Here is a 15214-nt window from a genome sequence, read left to right as displayed (position 1 = left end):
GATACCATCTCACTCCAGTAAGATTGGCAGCCATTAAGAAGTCAAACAACAACAAGTGCTGGCGAGGATGTGGGGAAAAGGGTACACTTGTACATTGCTGGTGGGACTGCAGATCGGTGCACCCAATTTGGAAAGCAGTATGGAGATTTCTTGGAAAGTTGGGAATGGAGCCACCATTTGACCCAGCTATTCCCCTTCTTGGTCTATTCCCTAAAGACCTAAAAAGGGCATGCTACAGGGACACTGCTACATCGATGTTCATAGCAGCACAGTTCACAATAGCAAGACTGTGGAACCAACCTAGATGCCCTTCAATAGACGAATGGATAAAAAAAAATGTGGCATTTATACACAATGGAGTATTACTCTGCATTAAAAAATGTCAAAATCATAGAATTTACAGGGAAATGGATGGCATTAGAGCAGATTATGCTAAGTGAAGCTAGCCAATCCCTAAAAAACAAATGCCAAATGTCTTCTTTGATATAAGGAGAGTAACTAAGAACAGAGTAGGGATGAAGAGCAGGAGAAGAAGATTAACATTTAACAGGGATGAGAGGTGGGAGGGAAAGGGAGAGAGAAGGGAAATTGCATGGTAATGGAAGGAGACCCTCAGGGTTATACAGTGGAGGAGGTAGAGAGACAGGAGGGGAGGGGAGGGGAGAGGTGGGGAGCGGGAGGGTGGAGGACAGGAAAGGCAGCGGAGCACAACAGACACTAGTATGGCAATTTGTAAATCAATGGATGTGTAACTGATGTGATTCTGCAATCTGGGTATGGGGTGAAGGTGGGAGTTCATAACCCACTTGAATCAAAGTGTGGAATATGGTATGTCAAGAAATTTGTAATGTTTTGAACAACCCACAATAAAAAATTTAAAAAAATAAAAATAAAAACAATTTCATAAAATACAGTATAAGAACAAATTGGTTTCATCTTTGTTTGGTTCTGATTTGTTGTTTGCACTACCGGGGACTGAACCCCAGGGTGTTCTAACACCGAGTCACATCCCCAGCTCTTCTCAGTTTTTATTTTGAGACAAGAGATATCACTGAGTTGCCCAAACTGCCATGTTTTTTTTTTTTTTTCTGTTTGTTTGTTTGTGGTTTTTTTTTTGTTTTTTGTTTTTTGTTTTTGCAGGGGTGGGGCTACTGAGGATTAAACTCAGGGACACACAGCCACTGAGCCCGATACCCAGCCCTATTTTGTATTTTATTTAGAGACAGGGTCTCACTGAGTTGCTAGTGCCTCACTTTTGTTGAGGCTGGATTTGAACTTGTGATTCTCCTGCCATAGCCTCTGTAGCTGGGATTATAGGCATTCACCACCAAGACCCACAAAAACCATTGTTTATTTATTTATTTATTTTTGGTACCGGAGTTTGAACCCAGAGCTGCTTTACCACTGAGCTACATCCCTAGACCTTTTTATTTTATTTTTTATTTTTTTTTTGAGACAGGGTCTCACTAAGTTGCTGAGAGCCTTGATAAATTACTGAGGTAAGGATGATCTTTTTTTGTGATCTTCCTGCCTCAGCCTCCCAAAATTGATGGGATTATAGGCATAAGACACAGCACCTGGCAAAAACTGTTTTTAATATATATTATATGATAGTAACTACTTTTTAAAACTTTATGATAACTAGATTCATTTATTTACTTACTTATGGTACTGGCACTTGAAATCAGGCTTTTTTAGTTTGGCTCTGCTTCCCCAGCCCCCATCCGTTTTTCTTCTTTTATTTTAATTGACTATTAAAAAATAAATGACAGTAGAATTACAATTACATTAGCATTACAATTCTTATTACACATATATAGCACATTTTTTTCATATCTCTGGTTGTATATAGATTATGTTCATGCCAATTTGTGTGTTTATATATGTACTTTGGATAATGAAGTCCATCTCATTCCACCATCCTTGCTAATCCCCTGCCCCTTCCCTTCCCCTCCTGCCCCTCTGCCCTATCTAGAGTTCATCTATTCCTCCCAAGCCCCCCTCCCTACCCCACTATAAGTCAGTCACCTTACATCAGAGAAAACATTAGAATGACATTTGTTTTGGGGGGATTGGCTAACTTCACATAGCATTATCTTCTCCAATGCCATCCATTTACCTGCAAATGCCATAATTTTATTCTCTTTTATTGCTGAGTAAAATTTCATTGTGTATATAGGCCACTTCTTTTTTTTTATTCATTCCTGCTCCAATGCTGAGGCCCAGAGCCCTTTGCGGGGTCACAGCCCTGGTGATTTCTGTGGAAAGCAGCTGTTTAAGAGTCCTCAAACACTCTCTGAAATGCAGTATTCCAACTAGGTGAGATCTGGATCATGGACCGACACAGAATTCTGCCTTCCTCTAGCCTGCCATCTTCGTTCTCCCCACCCTTTTTAAATTCTGGTGATGGAATCCAGTGATGCTTTAACACTTAACTACCTCCCCAGTTCTTTCTTTTATTTTGATACAAGTTCTGGCCAAATTGCTAAGGGCCATGATAAATTGGTGAGGTCAGCCTTGAATTTGCAGTCCTCCTTCCTCAGCCTCCGATGTGGCCAGTGTTATAGGTATCTGCCCCCACACTTGGCTCTGGCACTTTTTTTTCCCTAAGCCACAGAGAGAGGTTTATTTGGTAAAGTAGATACAAATTCTAGGGATAGTGGTGCAATCTCAAGGAATATGCCTTTGGGGTTAAAGCAAGGAATACTCACTCAAGGCAGAATGCAGGCTATCTCCAGAAGAGAGAAAATCTCTGGAACTAGTTTTATTTATCACTGAAGAAGAAAGCTGGGTTCAAGCATTAAATATTTCACTTGTGTTAGTTCTGGGGAAAGTGGTGAGTTAGGGCGCTTTACAGATTCCAGAAGAATCTTCAGATTCACTTTGGATTTCTTGCTGGGTGCCTGCCAGCATTGAGATAAGCCTGGGTGTCCCAGTGCAGGTTTCTGGTGTTAGCAGAACCTCTTAATTAAGTTGACAATTTTTTTCTGACTTTGAGGTCTGGGTAAATTTGCCTCCAACAGTCAGGCAAGGTGGCTCACCCCTGTAACCCCAGCAACTCAGAGAAGCTGCCAGGAGATCACAAGATCCAGGCTAGCCTCAGCAGCTTAGTGAGACCCTGTCTCAGAAGAAAAAAAGAAAAGATAAAAAGGTCAGAGATGTAGCGTGGTGACAGAGAACTCCTGAGTTCAATCCTTCATACATTGGGAAAAAGGAAGGAAGGAAGGAAAGGAGGGAGAGAGGGAGGGAGAGAGGAAAGGAAGGAAGAAAGAAAAAGAGGATGAGGAAAAGAAAAGAGGAAAAAAGAAAGAAATGGAGGGTATGTGAGGAGGAAGGAAGGAAGGGGAAGAAAGAAATTGCCTCTGGCAGTATATGGACCAAGACCAAGCAAGATTGGTTAGGGTTGAAAATCCATCAGGAATGCAAGATTGGTTTAACATTTGGAATAAACCTGGAATGCAAATCTCCTTTCATATTTGAATCACAATTTTATTGATTAACCATATCAATGGAATAAAGCAAAAAAATCATCTCAATTGACACAGGGAAAAATATGTGTCTGCCAGGTATGATGGTGCATGCCTGTTAACCCCAGCTACAGGAGACTGAGGCAGGAGGACCACAGGTTCAAAATCAGCCTCAGCCAAGTAGTGAGATCCTGACTCAAAATAAAACATAAAAAGGGCTGGGGACATGGCTCAGTGGTTACCTGCCCCTGGGTTAAATCCCAAATATCCTCCCACCCCACAAAAAATATATGGGAGATTCAGAGAGAGAGAAGGGAATGCTAAGAAGGTCCCCTAGGCAAGAATGAATTGGTGGCTGGGTGGGGTGAGGTGTGGAGAGCGAGAAAGGTTTTTCTTTCTTATTATTTTCTTTCTTGTTTTCAATGGAAAATTGTTTCTAAATTGGCAAAAATGATCTATGAGAGAAGATGAAACAAGATTCAAGAGAGATAGAGCTAAAAACAGGGAGAAGACATTGAGAAGCCAAGAGATACCCATGCTTGGAAACAGGATGAAGGGCAAGGCCAGGGAAGGTGTCTCATTACTGGACCTTTTACAGGGAGAATGTGGTTGTGCATTACGTGGGGAAAGAACGTATGAAAACCAAGTGAAGGTTGCCCACATGGGCCCCTTAGGATTGCTGGACTTTCATACACACACACACACACACACATGTGCACACACATGCGCACACACACACACACACACTCACACATGCACATACGTAGTGATCACAGCGTCAGGTTCCATACTCAGCTCCAAGGGAGATGGAGACACAGCCCCTGCCCTTCAAGGGGCAGCTCCATCTATCAGGTGAGATTGTCCAGTAAACTATAGGAAAACATCCTTAGCCCATGATCCAGCCCTGGAGCTCCAGGTATTCACCACATGAGTGAAGCTGCCCCGGGGGTTGGGTGGGGACCCCAGCTGCTCTGTTCAGTGGCACAAGATGTCCTGCAGTTGGGGAATGAAAACACACACAGTGGTCCACACAGCTGTGAAAAGATGCAGGGGACCTGAAGTGCAGTCACCAGGGAGGGAAGCCAACGAGGGCGGTGTAATGTAGACATTCCTGAAGACAGAAAACCAGGGGCACAGGATAAAGCCCAGTGGTTGCCAGGTTTGGGTGGGAGAGAGGGCTGAACAGGTGTAGCACCAAGGGACTGTAAGCTGTGAATTATTCTGCGTGACTCTATAATGGTGGATACAATGTCGCTGGGCATTTCTAACCCCAGAAGTGTAGACTCTAGAACCGGAGTCAACTACGGACTTCGCATAACACTGATGTGTCATAGTAGAAGTGTAATGCCAGATTCAAGGGACCCCAATAGACCTCCAGGAGCTGAATCTGACACAGTCACACAAGAGTCTTTATTGCAAGCTCGAGCCTGGACTCACAACCGTTTCCAATGCAGCTGTCCCAAGGAGTGAGTCCTGGTCCTTTGTTCAGTGAGATTTTATAAGTTTTGGGAGATACTCTATGTGTTACAACATCACACAGCAAATCATCACACAGCGTGGGAAAATCAAACAACTCTTACCACTTAACTCTTAACACTGGCAGGAACAAGTTGGGTAGGGGTAATTAGTTAGTTCAAGAGGGGGATTCCTTTGAACTGATTGGTTTAATCCATGAGGGGTGTATGTGCTAAACTACATGGTTTCCCAACATGTTATCAACCACCAAGACTACTGGGGGGTCATCTGGCATTCCAGGTATTTTCCCTCTCTCATGCTGATTTGTGGTTGCTAGGGGGTTGCTATGGGTCCTCACCTAGCCTAACTGAGTCAGGTACACCTGGTGCTGCAAATCTCTCCTGTTACTTGCAAACAAACAACTTAGCAGGGTAGGTATGTGCTTAGGAGTGCTCAGTGGGCTTTTCCAAGGAGAAGGGTCACGCCCCCTCCCTCTGGACAGACCTTGAGGTAGAAGCTGTTTTCAACAATTGAGTCACATCAGTTTCTCAGAGGCATGAATTGTAGCATATGTACTATTCTGGTGTGAGATGCTGGTCCTGGGGGAGGTTGGGTAGGCAGAGGGATTTGGGAACTTCTGCTCAGTTTTGATGTGGTTTTAAAACTACTCTAAAACAAAACAAACAAACAAACAAAATCCAGTCTATGTTAAAAAAAAAGGGGGGGGGGTAGGGTTCCAGATCTAATGTTGATTTCTCCTTCTGTTTACCAGGGAATCCTTGCTTCCCCGAATGCCGAAGTATAATGCCAGAGAGGCACATCCAGGCAAGGGTAGAGGGGATACTGGAAGGTGATGAGCCCAGCCTAATTCCATCTTAAGTTGGGAGCCATCTTGTCACAAAGACATGAAAAGGTAATTTCTGTTTTACTATAAATTACTGTGATTTCTAAACTTGCTTGGAATGCCTGCCCATGCCTGGAACTCACTCATGCCTGGCTTTCCTGACCAGGTAACAACCCTCTCTGAAACCTTAGTGGTGCCTCATAAATTTTGGTGTTGGTATCTAAATTTACTCCCTAACTTGAAATGTTGAGTCATGTAGATCATTAACCTACTACTTTCCTTTGTATCATGCTTGTGAAAATCCTGTAATCTGTAAGTTTCCAAGACCACCCCCCACCTTTTGCAACATTTTGTGCTATAAAACCTTGTTTCTAGAGAGCTGGGGGACTGTCCTCTAACCCACGGGTTTCAGGAGAGACAGTGCCGGCTGGCGAGAATACAAGCTTGCTTTAATTTGATTTAAAATTGGAGTTGGGGGTCTTCTTTGTCTCAGCCTCCCGAGTTGTTGGGATGACAGGCATGAGCCACTATGCCCAGCTAACATTTTACTATTCTGAATGCTTATTTAAAGAAATAAATCTCACTCATTTATGTCTAAGATTATTTTTTTTAAGTCTTGTTTGCTTTGAGAGAGCAAATCAAGTTAGGCAATTATTTTAAATATCCTATTGTAGTATTTGGAAGTACTTGTTATGGTTTGGATCTAGAAATCTTCCCCTAAAAGCTCACATTTTGAAAAAAAAATGTGATCCCCAGTCCTGCAAGGTCAGAGGTGGGGCTAAGGCAGTGATTAGGGCTGTAATGGCTCATTGTTTAATCTACTGGATGGCCTAACAATTTGAGGAGGTACTGAGCTGTAACTGTAAGGAGGAGGGTGTGCCTGGGGCAGCTGGCCCATGGGGCATTGTGTCTTGTTGCTGACCACTTTCTTTCTTCCTCTGCTTTCTGGTTTCCAGGAGCTGAGCAGCTCTGCTCAACTAGGCCTTTGGGCCATGTTGTTCTGCCTCACTCAGGGGCCAGAACAGTAGAGGTGGCTAACTCTGGCTGAAGCTCTCCACCTGTGAGCCAAAAGAAATCTTCTGCCTTTTTTCTTTCCTGGTATTAAAGATTGATCCAGGGGTTCCTCTACCATTGAGCTACTCCCCAGTCCATTTTTATTTTATTTTTAAAATTTTGAGACAGGATTTCACTAAGGTTCCAAGCTGGCGTGGAACTTGTGATCCTCCTGCCTCAACCTCCTGGGTTTACACGTGAGCACTTTCATGCCCATTTATTTTATATATATATATATATATATATATATATATATATATATATATATATATATATATATATATATATATATAGGTCGTTCCAGGGATTCAACTCAAGGGCACTCAGCCACCCAGTCACATCCACAGCCCTATTTTGTATTTTAGAGACAGTGTCTCACTGAGTTGCTTAGTGCCTCACTTTTACTGAGGCTGGCTTTGAAGTAGTGATCCTCCTGTCTTAGCCTCCTGAACCACTGGGATTATAGGTGTGTGCCACCCTGCCCAGCTCTGTTTTAAGTTCTTTATGTCAGGTATTTTGGTTACAATAACAAAAGCTAACCCAGTACTAAATTTCTCTTACAGTTTTGAAATCAATTAATATTAACATTATTTAAAAAATCACAGCACAAATATTTATACGCAAACATCATTTTACAGTACTGGGTTTTGAAAAATACCACTCAAAAATAGTCAATGGTAGTTATGCTTATAAAAACTCATGCCATGAGTTCTGAGCTACCAGCAGGTGGCGTGTGAAATCTATTACTTGGAAAAGTTTATCTTGAGATCACTGCAGGTAAACAGTCTTGGGCTCCTCAAATCCATCCTCTTCTGGCTGCTAAACGCTAATTTTCCTTAAAACTTAATTTTTTTATTCATTTTTGGTATTGGGGACTGAACCCAAGGATGGTTAATCACTGAGCCACATCCTTAGCCCTCTGTATTTTTTAATTTGAGACAAGGTCTTGATAAATTTGTTAGGGCCTCATTGAATTGCTGAGGCTGGACCTGAATTTTGAATCCTCCTGCCTCAGCTTCCTGAGCTTCTGGGATTACAGTCATGTGTCACCATGCCCAGTCCATTTATTCATCTTTCGTTCATTTTTGTGGTCCAGGGGAATGAACCCAGAGGCTCTCTACTACTGATCTATATCCCCAGCCCTTTTATTTTTATTTTTAAACAAACTTTTGGTACTAGGAATGAAACCCAGGTATGCTCTACCACTGAGCCATATCCCTAGCCTTCAATTTTTCTTCAGACAGGTTCTCACTAAGTTTCTGAGGGCCTGACTAACTTGCTGAGCTGTGAATGTGGCTCAGGGGTAGTGTGTTTACCTAGTGGGCAGGAAGCCCGAGTCCTATTCCCCACCCCAGGAAGGGGGGAATCCTTCACCTCAGTCTTTTCCCAGCTACCCTGAAGCCAGGGTTCTGTGTCCTCTACATTTGCAGCTACATGCTAAGTTTCATTTCTAAGTGCCCAGAGGAAAGATTTTCCTATGCACCCGACAGGGAAGGCACACAGTAGCAGCACAGCTGCTTCTTGACAGGTACTTGGGCCATGAAACATCCAGTTCCACCAGGTTAAAAGGTACCGGTCTGCCCAGTAAGCACAGGAGAGGGTACAGGCCTAATGTCCCTCAGTATCCCCATCAGCTTAGCACAAAGCTAGACAAACCTCCAACGTGGAGAGTAGGACACTGAGTGGTCTCCAGAGGGGCGGTGCACAGGTTCTAGGCTTAACTGGCTCAGCCTGGCAGAGTGCAGCAGGTGGTTCTCCAGGACTGACATGGGGAGGCACCATAGAAGCTGAACATGGTGAGCTGGGAGCATCGGTTCAGGGAAGGAGGGTGGCATGGAGCTGCGAGTCCATGACCTCACAGGCCTGCGATTCCAGGGTCTGAAGAGTAGCTACAATTTTCTGTAGAATTTGGAGGGGCATGGGACTTAAACTGGATGTTTTTTGGAGGAAGGGGGACTGGGAATTGAACTCAGGGGTGTTCTAACACAGACCTACATCCACAGTCCACTTCCCTTTTATTTTGAGACAGGCTCTTCCCAAGTTGCTGAGGATCTAAGTCACTGGGGCTGGTTTGGAACTTTTGATCCTCCTGCCTCAGCCTCCTGAGCCACTAGGATTAGAGGTGTTCACTACCACACCTGGATTTAAATTTTGATGCCATCAAGATCCATGTGCTTCAGCTGACTGAAACCCAGGCACAGGGACATATGCTTCAACTCTGATTCCAAGTACAGGGAGTTAGTAATTGAGAGGGTCTGGTGGGAAGGGTTGCCTAAGGAGACACCAGGCAGTTAGTTCTGAGGAGCGATGTCAAGGTGGGAGAAAACAAATTGGCCCAAGCCCAAGGTCACCCTGACCCTCTGATGATGGTCAACACCCAGGATTCTGCCTGTTGCAGAATCTGTTCATTTACATCACCCATTTCAGGATGAGCCTTACACCAGGTTGGTCCACCATCTGCAAGGCCTCCATCCCTGCTCCTCACCCTCAACTCCCAATCACCACCTGAGGCTCAGAGCAGCCTTCCCCAGGGGGGCATTGGAGGTGGCTCCTCTGCTCCCTGCTGGAGAGCACAGAGCTTCCCTGTTGCAAGGTGCAGGTGTGGGGGCTTCCCTCCTCCAGCGCCTTCCCCTCCACCCCACTGCTCACCACCTTTGCTAGATAGGCCTCCCAGGGAAGGAACCTCATACCCACCTCACTAGCTCCTCTCCCCACCACCTGGCTTCCCAGCAGCGTTCCACTTCCCAGACCACAAACCCCTCTTTAGCCCTCTACTTCTGTGTTTGTGGTGATGAGTCCATCCTTCCGGACTGAACAGGGGACCAGACTCTGAGGTCACTCGGTCACTCTCCAGCATCTCCTTCTCTGACATCGCCAGTGGCCGGGGTACAGCAACTGCAATTTATTTGTTTATTTATGGTGCTGGGGATGGAACCCAGGGGTGCACTACCACTGAGTCACATTCCCAGCCCTTTTTATTTTTTGCTGAAAGCACAGGTTTACTAACACCTTCAAGGGCAGAGTGGGCCCTGTGTCTAGAGAGGCTATCGCTGTTTGCCTCTGATTCATGACTCCTGGTGACCAGGCATCAACCACAGCTCCAGACCACATTCTCCAGAAGTTCCCATGAACCTTCCACACATCCAGCACCTGGAGTTTCCACCTCCTGCAGGGATGACAGCAGAGTCTCAGCCCTGAGGCTCCTTCCTTCACCTCTCAGCTGCTGCCCCATGCTCCACCTCTTCCTTCTGTCTCACTTTTTTCTACCCCTTGCCCCTCCAATCCAGCCTGGTGCCCCCACCTGTACCACCTGAGGGAGGGGCAGGCGCAAGCTCCTTCAGGGGTCAAGGCAGCTGCCACAAGCACCCTCCACATCTGGAAATCCCTCCCAGGTTGGGCTCAGCATGGCCAAGGCCTCTCCAACCCTCCTTGCTGGCAGCACAGGAATGCTGTTGGGCACACTTCAGCACCTACTCTCCCTGCCCACAACCATCACTTCCCTGGCCACTCAGGGAAAACCCTTCCAGGGTCCCCCTCACCTGGGGCGATCCTGCTGGGCAGCCAGCATATCCAGCCCATCCAGTGCCACTGGGATCATATCCAGCTCTGTCTTCCTCATCGGGGACCCCAAGGGCAGGCAGGTGAAGGGCCAGGCCTGCACCATTTTCTTCAGGACCTCAGTATGTCCCCCGCTGAAGGCCTCCATGAAGAGTGGTGGGAAGAGCTGTATGGGCAGGACCTCCAGAGCTAGGATGGCCCTGGACTTGTCCTTCAGGAGGCTGCACCCTGCCCACTTCTGGAGCATTCGTGGGGCCCGCTGCTCATCCTCTGGAGTCTGCATGGAAAGGATCCTGGGGGAATGCCCCGCCCAAACACATCATTCACAGCCAAGCTCCACAGCTCTATCTTATACCCATGCAGAGGAAACAACTCAGCTGAAGTGGCTGCTTTGGCAATCGATTGATCTAATTTCACTCACTGGGTGTCAAACCAGGCCTGGTGGTTCAGGCCTATAACCCCATGTTTTGGGAGACTGAGGCAGGAGGATCACAAATTCCAGGCCAGCCTAGAACTTAGTGAGACCATGTATCAAAATGAAAAATAAAATAGGGTTGGGGATGTAGCTCAGTAGTAGAGTGTCCCTGAGTTCAATCCCTAGCTTCAGTAAATAAATAACTAAAGTGGGTGTCATCGGTTTTCATTTTTAAAATGAGCAATTTTTAAATTAATTTACTTACTTACTTATACTTTTCTTTTTTTGGCAATACTAGGGATTGAAGCAAGGGGTAGCTTACCACTGAGCTACACCCTTACCCCTTTTGGTTTGTATTTCTCTACTTATTTATTCACTTTGTGGCACAGGATTAAACTCAGGGTGCTTTACCTCTGAGCTACATCCTAAGCCCTGTTTGTTTTTGATGACCAAAGATTGAACTCAGCGTAGTTAAGCACTGAACCACATCCTCAGCTCTTTTTATTTTTTATATTGAGGCTGCTTAGGGTCTTGCTAATTTGCTATGGCTGGCTTTGAAATTGTGATCCTTCTGCCACAGCCTCCCAAGCCACTGGGATTACAGACACCCTTCACTCACCACACTCGGCTCCCAACCCTGTTTTATTTTGAGACAGGATCTCACTAAGTTGTCCAGATAAGTCTCAAACTCATGATCTTCCTGCCTCAGCTTCTTGAATAGCTGGATTACAGACAGGTACCACCATGAACAGTTTAAATATAACCAATGCTAAAAGCCACATATAGTATTTGAGAGCATTTGGAAGTAAGAGATGGAAAATGCTAACTCTGAGATGAGGCTCAATTGTCACGTATATCTTGTACATGCGACAGCATGCCACTTTGGAGTGCAGTCCCAGGAAATAAATAGATCAGAATAGAGTGTAACCTATGAAAAATATTGTGTAGTTCCAGGTTTGGTGACCTGCAGTTGTAATCCCAGCTACATGGGAGGCTGAGGCAGGAGGATTACAAGTTCAAAGCCAGGTTCAGCAATCTAGTGAGACCCTAAGCAACTTAGTGAGACCCTCTCTTAAAATAAAAATATATAAATAAAAAGGGTTGGAGATGTAGCTCAGGGGTATAGTGCCCCTGGATTCAATCCCCAGAGACAAAATAAAAACAAACAAAACAAAAAATAGAAAAAAAAAAAAAAAAAAAAACCATTCTAAGTGAAGGAAACTAAGCCCAAGCATGAGAGTGTTAAGAAACTTTGAGGTGCTGAGTGGCTGAATGTTAAATAAGAACATCAGTGCTTTGCTCTGAATAAGGGTTTCCTTACTCTTCATTCATTCAACAGATATTTACTGAAATGCCTGCTCCAGTCCTGCAACCATTGAAGATTTGTCGAATTATTTAAGAAGAGACTTGTCTTAAGAGTATCAGACCCAGAGAGAAGGAAGGACAATTATTTTTGGAAAACTGCAGTAGCCATTTCTCTGAGTCCCATCTACTTTTTTGAGTCTGTTTCTCGAACTGGAATCAAAGTTACCATGAAGATGCAAAGGGAGAAGTATTTTGAAATTAAAGTTGATAAATAGGTAGAAATTCATTAAAAAAAAGAACAACAGAAGGAAAGAAATTTAATATGACCTAAACCAAAGCAGAAATCAAAATTATTGGGATGAAGGCAAAACTGCATTTAGAGACACAAAATGCAGACATCTGGTCCTTTGGAAAGACAGAATATGATATCCTCTTTGCCATCACAAATTATGTGTCACCATTTTTTGTTTCTTTTTTGGTATTGGGGGCTGAACCCAGTGGTTCTCTAACACCAAGCTACATCTCCAGCTCCTTTTGTTTTTTATTTTGAGACAGGATCTTGCTTAATTGCTGAGGCTGGCCTTCAACTTGTGCTTCTCCTGCCTCAGCCTCCAGAGTTGCTGGGTTTACAGACATGTGCTACCTCTCCTAGGCTGTAGGTCACTGGGTAAGACTGGCTGAGAGTAGACCCCATAGAGGTTCTGTATTTAGTTCAGTTGTCTAAGCTCATCTTGAACTTGTGGGCTCAAGCAATCCTTCTTCCTCAGCCTCCCAAGTAGCTGGAACGAGAAGTGTATGCCACCAGATAGCCTGAATGGGGTCTCTGTGGGGTTTGGTGACTTACCAGAGCTGGATGATTAGCAGGGAGTTCTGAATCCTAGTAGTGCCAGACAGTGACACAGGGCTCCAGGCTTCTGTGCTTCTATGACTCCTTGAAGCTTTTATGGGGTCTTTCTAATCCCACCTCCTCTTTTCAACACCTAGCTCCAATCAGTGTTATCTGGTTAAATACTTGAATCTCCACCCAATTAATCTCACTGAACTTCTTTTTTTTTTTATTTTCAAATTAACTGACTTAATCAAATGTCCATACCTGAAAGGGAATAACTGAAGAGTAGGGACACATTAATTGTTCACTCTATATTATTGATTGATTTTTATTAGTATTTGACTTTTATGGTCCTGAGTGTGAGACAGGAAAGGGTTAAATCTGTTTTTGGCCTTAGGGAAAAACAACTGAATGCATAGTTCTTGGGATTTCTTTGGCTATGCCCCTCTCTCTCTCTCTCTCTCTCTCTCTCTCTCTCTCTCTCTATATATATATATATATATATATATATATATATATATATATATATAAAGATGGATAGAGAGATAGATATAGATATAGATATACAAATGATGGTACTGGGGATTGAACCTTGGGACACTTTAACACTGATCTTCATCTCCAGCTCTTCGTATTTTTTTCCAGAGACAGAATTTCACTCAATTGCCAATGCTGGCCTTGAACCTGGCATCCTTTTGCCTCAGTCTCCTGAGTTGCTGGGATTCTAGGCATGCACCACCATGCCCAACTGGCCACATTGAATTTACACACATATGTCAGAGTTACTCAGTGTATTAACTCTCACTTGGGTTTTATGTTTCCTAACATACCAGCTCATGTGCCCACTCAGGGAGGGAGAGAGGAACCCCTGAGGGCATGGCTGATCTTCCAAACTTGGGTCCAGAGGATTAGGCTGCAGCTATAATGGGAGCAGAGCTGGGGACTGGGCCACTGAGGCTGCATGTGGACACTGGAACTCTGGATCACCAAGGGAGTGAGAAGTACATGCAGCTGTTTTTGGTGCCTGCCTGGGGCTTTGTTTTGGTGGGGTGCAGTTCTCTTGGGTGGAGGGCATGGAAAGATTAAAATATCTGTTTTAGAAGGAGTTTAGAGGTCAGAAGGGAAGTAGCTACAAGAGGGACAACAGAGACCCTTCAATCAGTGCTGTCCTTGAGGTCAAGGAGGGAGATGCCTTCTTTGATTCCCCAATAAAGAAAAGGGAGTCTCCATGTGGGATCAGCCCTGTAAACCTGCTGGACAAGATTACCTCCAAAAAAGTGAATTGACACAGAAAGCCAGAGAGCAGTTTCATGGTCAGAACGAGGGGAAGAGACTCTAGACAAAAAACCACCAAGAGCCAGGCATAGTGACCCACACCTGTAATTCAAACAACTCAGGAGGCTGAGATGGGAGAATTGTGGGTTTGATGTCAGCATGGGCAGCTTAGCAAGTTCATGCCTCAACATAAAAAAATGAAAAGGACTGGGCATGGAGCTCAGTGGTAGAGCACTCGCCTAGTGATCCTGAGTTCCATCCCCTGTACTGAGACAGGAAGGCAGGAAGGAAAGAAAGATACACCTGAGTGAACACCAGGAGTGAATGGTGGGCTCTTAGGAGCACGAGAGATAGAAACAGGGCCAAAGGTATCTTTCCCTGTCTCCATGGTAGGTATCACCTGGAGCCTTTTGGTTCTTCCCAAAGTGGGGTATTTCCCAGGCTGCATCAACCCTAATCAGTTTCTATGTCTCTTGAGCACATAAGGGAATTCTCTTTAGCATAATTAAAGGTGAGAGTTTGAGTAAAAGCCAATCAGAAATTGGGAAGCATCAGGGTTAAAAAGTTGAGCATGTTCTTGCAACCAGTCAGATGCAAGTGCCTATGGGAAAATGCAAAAGAGATCTTTGTTGGTGTGTGTTGGTGTTGCAGCTCCAGGGATTGAATCCAGGGGTGCTGTCCACTGAGCTCCACACCCAGCCATATTTATTTATTTATTTATTTATCCAACCTATTTATTTATTTATTTTACCTTCAGTGAAATTTTATTCTAATTCTTTGAAAATTGACAAACCATATCATATTGTAAAACTCAAATCACCAAAACATTCTTTCCTGTTCCCCATATCTCCACTCTCTGTTGTCTCAGTTAAATGACAGTCTCTATAATGAACCTCAACTAACTAGAACTTTCTTTACATATCTACATATTTATTTACTTATTCTTATTAGGCATATGTGAAACCAGAATTCATTTTGATTCATTGTACAAAATTGCAGCACATCTTTTTATT

Source organism: Marmota flaviventris, chromosome 10 (genome assembly GCF_047511675.1).
Source record: "Marmota flaviventris isolate mMarFla1 chromosome 10, mMarFla1.hap1, whole genome shotgun sequence".
Lineage (NCBI taxonomy): Eukaryota > Metazoa > Chordata > Mammalia > Rodentia > Sciuridae > Marmota > Marmota flaviventris.
Note: the sequence above shows the minus strand (reverse complement) of the source record.